Source organism: Callorhinus ursinus, unplaced genomic scaffold, assembly GCF_003265705.2.
Source record: "Callorhinus ursinus isolate GAN/ISIS: 27379988/994484 unplaced genomic scaffold, GSC_fseal_2.0 scaffold12, whole genome shotgun sequence".
NCBI lineage: Eukaryota > Metazoa > Chordata > Mammalia > Carnivora > Otariidae > Callorhinus > Callorhinus ursinus.
In genome coordinates this window covers 24,601,851-24,609,059 of record NW_027397074.1, presented here as the reverse complement: position 1 = coordinate 24,609,059, position 7,209 = coordinate 24,601,851, and the positions used below count along the sequence as shown (strand labels likewise).

General features: G+C 39.3%; 1 pseudogene; it reads right to left on the bottom strand.

Annotated features, from left to right (window-relative positions):
* Window positions 1-4,387: 4,387 nt before the first annotated feature.
* LOC112825306 (thymidylate synthase-like) lies at window positions 4,388-5,593 on the bottom strand (annotated as a pseudogene).
* Between the last annotated feature and the right edge of the window lie 1,616 nt (window positions 5,594-7,209).

Genomic DNA, 7,209 nt, shown 5'->3' with positions numbered 1-7,209 from the left:
TCTATTGTGCCCAGGATATAGTAGCTGCTAAAATAAAAGTCAATCTATTAATATCATTGTTGTTACAGAAGTGGTTGGGATATATACCATTTATGATTCTCCATAAAGCAAGCCATTCAACTGCAGGATAGCCAAATCTGTAGTTAATGTCAGTAAAATAGAAGGTGGTCAAGGAGGTCTAAAATATTTTAAATTCTTTTAAGAAATAACAGTGCTTTTCAACTTAAGTGTGCCTATGAATCACCTGGAGATTTTGTTTGATGGTGATTCTGATTTAGCAGGTTTGCTTGAAGCTGGAGCTTCAGCATTTCAAACAAGCTCCCAATGATAATGTTGCTGGCCCATGGACCACACTTGGAGTAAAATGGCTCAGGTACTAGGCAAGCTCTTGGGGTACTTATTATCACATATAAGGTAGTTTCTTTTTAAATTGGTATACATACCACTGAACCTATTTTTTTTTCAGTTATCTACTATTAAAATAGAACATATTATTTTGTATACCATTCCTTATTTTTAAATTATTTTCCACTTGTCATCCACAAATTGCACAGTTACAGAAACATTAAAATGTACCAAATCCAAATATCCTGTCACTTGTCCTAAATATTTGGGGGGGGGGTTCCTTAGATTGATTGACTGATTAATTGATAGATTTTTATCCAGCTTTATTGAGGTATGATTGACATATAACATGTTAAGTTTAAGGTGTACAACAAGTTGATTTAATACACATATATGGCAAAATCATTACCACCATAGCATTAGCTAACACCTTCAATTATGTCACATAATTACCATTTTGTGTGTGTGTGTGGTGAGAACATTTAAGATTTACTCTCTTAGCAACTTTCAAGTATGTAATACAATATTGTTAACTATAATCATCATACTGTACATTAGATCCCCAGAGCTTATCATCTTATAACTGGAAGTTTATGTTCTTTGACCAACATCTCTCCATTTTCCCCACCCCTCAGCCCCTGGATAACCACTCTCTTCTGTGAATTAAGCTTTTTTAGATTCCATATGTAAGTGAGATCATACAGTATTTGTCTTTGACTTATTTTACTTAGCATAATACTGTCAAGATCTATCTATGTTGTCGCAAGTAGCAGGATTTACTTATCACCGCTGAATAATATTTCATTGTATATTTATACCATACTTTCTTTATTCACTCTTCCATTGATAGACACTTAGGTTGTTTCCATATATTGGCTATTATCAATAATGCTGTAAATAAACATGAGAGTGCATATTTGAGATAATAATTTCATTTCCTTTGAATATATACCCAAAAGTGGAACTGCTGGATCATATGGTAGTTCTATTTTTATTTTTTTGAGAAACCTCCAAAATGTTTTCTGTAGTGGCTGCACCAATTTACATTCCCACCAACAGTACACAGGGATCTCTTTTCTCCATATCTTAGCAAGCACTCGGTCTGTATCTCTTATCTTTTTGAAACTAGCCATTCTAACAGATGTGAGGGGATAGCTCATTGTAGTTGGATTTGCATTTCTCTGATGATTAGTGATGTTTAGCATCTTTTCATGTGTCTGTTGGCCATCTGTATGTCTTCCTTGGAAAAATGTCTATTCAGTTCCTTAGCCCATTCCTAAATGTTTTTTAATCACTTCCAGTTTTTATAGTTCATGCCTAGCACAGAACCTGGTGGGTAGTAGATGGTCAAGAATTGCATGTTGATTATCCTGAGAATAACAACCAGTGTTAGAAGAATGGTTTTCTACTCTGGCTACACAAGAATTGGCCTAGGGTTCTTTTAAAACATACACTTGGCCCCTCCCTTGACCAGTTAAATCAGCATCTCTGCCAGTAAGTCTTGGTAGATTCTTAAAACTTCCCAGGTGATTCTAAGGAGCAACCAGGACTGAACCACTAAAATGAGTATGAACAAACCTCCAGACATTTTCTATAAACATCCTACCTGTGGGTTCCTTCAGGTCATATACATGATTTTCATTATCCTATATCTTGCCTGTGTTTAGTATGAACATATCCTAGGGACCCTCTGTTGCAAATGGTGAGCATAAAATGACCCATGGGAATTTTAATTTCTTAACCATCTCTTGCTAAAAGGGGGTTATTTTTTTTTGTTCCCTCTCTTTCTGCTAAGTAGCTTTTAAGGATCATTTTAATTAATTTTATTTTCATTGCAAAAGAAATACATGCTTAAAATTTAAAAAAAAAAATCAAGCAATAGATTGAAGGAATTTAAATAAAAAAACCTTCCTCTCTGCACATCCTTCATTCCTACTCCATTCCACAAAATCCACACCCATTATCTGGTAATTATCCATGCACATACCATCATATATATTCTTACATAAGCACACAATACACACAAACACTCAAACTTAACCCATATTCTGTTGGCAGCTTGCTTGTTCATTTAACAGCATATCTTGGAGATATTTCGATTTAGCACATACAGTTTGACCTTCTTCTTCTTAAAGGATACATATCATCATGTGGATATATCATAATTTTTTAACCAGGGTCCTTATTAAGACACATATAAAATGTTTCCAGTTTGTAAGTCCTGTATTAAAATCAATGCCACAATGATCATCCTTGCACGTCTTTATGTAATTTTGCCATCATATCTGTTAAAAAATGTTTGTGTACTGTGCACCTGCCACTTTCAGCTGCTGTCATTGTTGGTGCCTCCCCACATACCCTCCTGGATTAGTTGAATATGTCAGCCCCCCCTGCCTGCCCAGTGTCTCATAGCAGAGCTTGTTAATCCCCCCACCACAGGCTCAGTTGTAACCCACTTCTTAGATCCATCCTAAGAGAAGACAGAGGAAGAGCAGAGGAGAAAGAAGAAAGAAATGTTGATTATGTTCCAATTACTGCCAGACACAGTAGTCTTAGAAGCAATTATACAAAATTGCTTTCTATACTATAATAATTATAGTTATTTTTACCTACTTTTTTTAAGGTGATAAACATGGCCCACAGAAATGGACTGATCCAGGCAAATAGGGGTGGAACTGAGATTCAAAATCTGGGCTCATTTTGTTCTAAGTACTTAGTCTCAAAGTCTTAATCTCTTTTCCCCTTCTGGGCTGTTTCTGTGGTACAGGCTTTAGGTCCTACTCACTGTGAATGAGACCGGGGTGACCTTTGAACTCCAAAGTCATTTTGTGAATTGCGGCCCCTCCTCTTCCCTAGCAGTGTCTCTATTCTCGGAACTGGCCAATCTCATACTCTTTTATTCTTGTGCCTTGCTCCTATGTCTAAGTTTCTCTTCCAGTACCTCACTTGGTATTCTAAATGTTCTTAAGACAAGGTACCAGCCTTCTGTGTCTCAAATATCTTTAGGCAAGAAGTTATTAAACTGCCATTTAGCTATAGTGCATGAGGCCTGTGTGTTGGGAGGGTGTTGGTGGTATTAACAGGAGGTGACATGACATCTGAGTTTTTGCTAAGTAGGGTTCTTGTTCAGTTTACGTTTCCAACAGGAAAGTTACTTTACCCAATAAAGGCACATACCATAAAACCTCCCCTTTGTAAAGAGGAAGAACAAAAGTGTCATAGATATAGACATAGGGCACCAAAATGGATGGACAAGCAAATAGAGAAAAGTTCAATTCCTCATTAATGAATACTAATAGTAGGTATTTTGCAAAGTGTTGTCCAGGGAAGACCTACCTTCTTTGCAGTACTGAAGGTGAACCTTGAACAAGTGCATTGGAAAAACCAAGAATTTTCTGCAAACAATGAAATCATCAATATGAGGAAAACCAGATCCCAGCACAGAATAGCTTTAGGAAAGACAGCTGAAGACTCTCAGAAGGGAAATCCATAAAAGAAACAAACAAACAAAAATTATCTTTTTCATATTAGATCAAGTTTTTACCAGTTATTTAGGGAAGAGTAATTAAAATTTAATTCTAATAACCCATGTGAATCATTTAGTCTTTTTTTTTTACAGAACACTCTTTATTATAGCAATATGTAAAGCAAATATAACTTTAAATGTTTATAACCACAACTCTATGTTGTTATGACTATTTGGTATTATTCAGCTTGCTCAAATTTAAGGGAGTAGTTTATATGCAATTCTAGGAATTCACTGACCTTCAAAAAATGTGGGATTGAAATGCTGTGCATATTTTTAAGAGTATATAAATTTTCACTCTCTGACTTTATTCCCAATCTTAGCATTTTCACATATCCTTGGTGAGTTAACCAAATTCAGGGCCTTTTGTTACTAAGAGAACCCTCAAGGTTATGTTTACCAGAGGCAACATCCTTAAAATTTAATGAACAATACCTGCCGTCACCAATAGATTTTGGACCTAGTTCCTTTTTCCTTTAGAGTAAATGAGCTTTTCCTGGGCATTTGGTCCAACCCCTAAAGACTGAATCTCCTTGGAACATCTCCTTTAAAGGCACTTGAAACAGCCATTTCCATTTTAATGGTCAGGTGAGGATTGTACCCTTGGATCTGAAAGTCTTCAGCCTTGAAGTCATGGATTGTCTCAACTTTTTGAAGGATTTTGAGCATCAGGAAAGGCCTTGGTTCTTGCTAAAGCTGCATTTTCAGAGATTCAACGTGATTCAGGTAAATATGTGCATCTTCAAAGTATGTACGAAGTTGCCTGGCTTCCAGCCTGTGATGTGTGCGATCACGTAGGTGAGCAGGGCGCAGCGGGCCATGTTGAAGGGCCATCGAAGGCAAGAGACAGCCAAGCCCATGTCTCCTGCCCTCCTGTCCTGCTGGCAGGACAGCTCACTGCTCACCACGAAGATCTGGCAAAGGGCATGGCAGGGAGGTAGGGACAGAAGACGAAGTACTTTTGGATTCCAACCATACAGGATGATTCTTTTGTCCTTGGGTTTGGTTTCAATTGTGCCAAACACCTTTTGCAGTTGGTCTACTCCTTGACCTGAATAATCTGAATCTTTGTTTTTGTATTCTGCCCCCAAATGCTTCTCCACTGAGAGCCATACACTGGACCTAAATCCCCTTCTTCTGTTGGAGAATCCCAGGCTGTTCAAGAAGTCTCAGGAGGCATTGGCATCCCAGATTGTCACTCCCTTGGAAGACAGTTCCTTAGCATTTTTAGATCCCTTGATAAACCACAGTAACTCCTCCAAAACACCCTTTCAGAATACACATGTTGTCATCAACAGAGGAAAGGCTGTAGTGTGCCTGCATGCCAAACAACCATGGCATGCTGTTGGTGCCAGTGCGCTCATCCTTCTGGAACCTTCAGTGCAGAATGTGTTGGATCTGCCCCAGGCACTGCAGCTCCCCGTGGGGTGGTGGCCAAGGGCTCCCCGTCCCACCTGTGCTTGGCAGGGGGGGATGACGGGTGCTGCTGCTTGGAGCCGTGTGCAGTAAGGGTGTGGGCACAGCTGGGGGACCCTGGAGGTGTGGGACACCAGCCAGCGGGCAAGGTGTTGTGTGGCCCTTCCATGCGCTTCTTTTCCCCTCATTTACTCTTTTCTGGGAAGCCTGCTTTCTTGGACAATTACCATGTGAATACACATGTGGAGCCTTGAGGATGGTATATGGTGCACCAGGGTCAGCAGAACTTGACACAAAACAGCCCATGCTTAGAATTCCAGATTGGTCACATAACCATCTATGTCAGATGGTATTTTCAAGGATGACCACAACAGTACCTGTCATCCCACATGTCCTTCTAGAACCTTCCCATTCTCCCATCAAGAGGTGTAGTTGAATTATCCTCTAGTTGAAAATGGGTGGATTTGTGACTTTCTTGTAACCAAGATTGTGATAGAAGTACACTGTGACTCAGAAGCTAGGTCAGAAAAGGCGATGTAGCTCCTCTTGCTTGCAACACATTTGTGTCAAAAATCTGAATCACTGTGTAAGCAGTCCAAGTGTGCTGAAACTGCCATGCTGTGAGGAAGCCCAGACTAGCTCACATGGAGAAGCTCTGAGACTCTCTCTCTCTCTCTAGATAGGTAGGTAAGTAGGTAGGTAGATAAATAGATATTTTTTTTCAACTTGAAAGTAGTCATTTATTAACTGACCAGATTACAAAAATAATCATGGTAGATACCTTAGTTCATCCTTCTGATAAGCCTATTGATTTAATCTTCCCTGTTGCTAGCATCTCCACCTTCTACAAAATGGGAGGTCATCTTCTTCATTCCCCATCTTGGAGATGATAACTTGAAGGGCCATCAAAAGTTGTTTGTGTCTTTGAAATGTTTTCCAACAGTACAGATCTGAATCAGATCCTCCTCCCTGCCATATTTACCAAGAGATCGAGCATTCAGTGTGTCGTCTGTCAGGTAATTTGCTTCTTGTTGATTTTTCCATAACCACACTTGTAGATCATTTTATTCACTGGTTTCAGGTTTGGGTCCACCCATGCTATATATATGGTTCCATTATCCTTAGCATGCTAACTGAAGCCTTGTTGAGCTTAACAATGGTGCTATTGAAGATCTGGCAAAGGCAAAGAAGCTGCAACACCTTTCAAACCTTTGGGCTCATACCATTGATACCTGATTCTGATGACCAGTCCAGTCTGGGTTCCACAGGTACATAGAAGTTGCCAATTTTTCTTGCCATCCTAGTCATTTGAATCTCAGTGCTGTACACCTTCCTTGTGGTAATGCTTAGCTTTTTCATCAATAAGCTTCCTCCTTGCCTTTTGGAGCATCTTGTGGGCAAACTTCTTTCTCTTGATGCTTGATCTGCAACTTTGCGAAATTCCTTTCCTTTCTCTTAAGGGTTTCTGGCAAAGCAGGAAACTTTTTTCTTCTCTTCCGCACCTTCCATGGTTCTAGCCAGGAAGGAGCTATAGACAGATATCTTGATATCAGTATATCTTGAGAGAGAAAGGGAAACCAGCTTTCAGCTGCTCCAGCCCCTAAGTGTTTCAGTATAGCTGCTATCTGACCACAGCCTCATAAGAGACCCCAGGACAGAATGGCCCAGCTGAACCTTTCTCACATATCAAGTCCACATAATCTGGGAACATAATAACATGATTGTTTTATGCCACTAAGTTATGAAGTGAATTGTTACAGTGTAGTAGTAATTTAGGATCAGCATCTTGTGATCTTCAGCAAGTCACTTGATTTCTAGGAGTCTTGACATTCTTACCTATGAAATAAGGGTAAAAATAACAACTAAAGAGGGGTAAGTATTAAACTTGCCCACATGATGAGCCGCTAGTAGCAAGACCCATC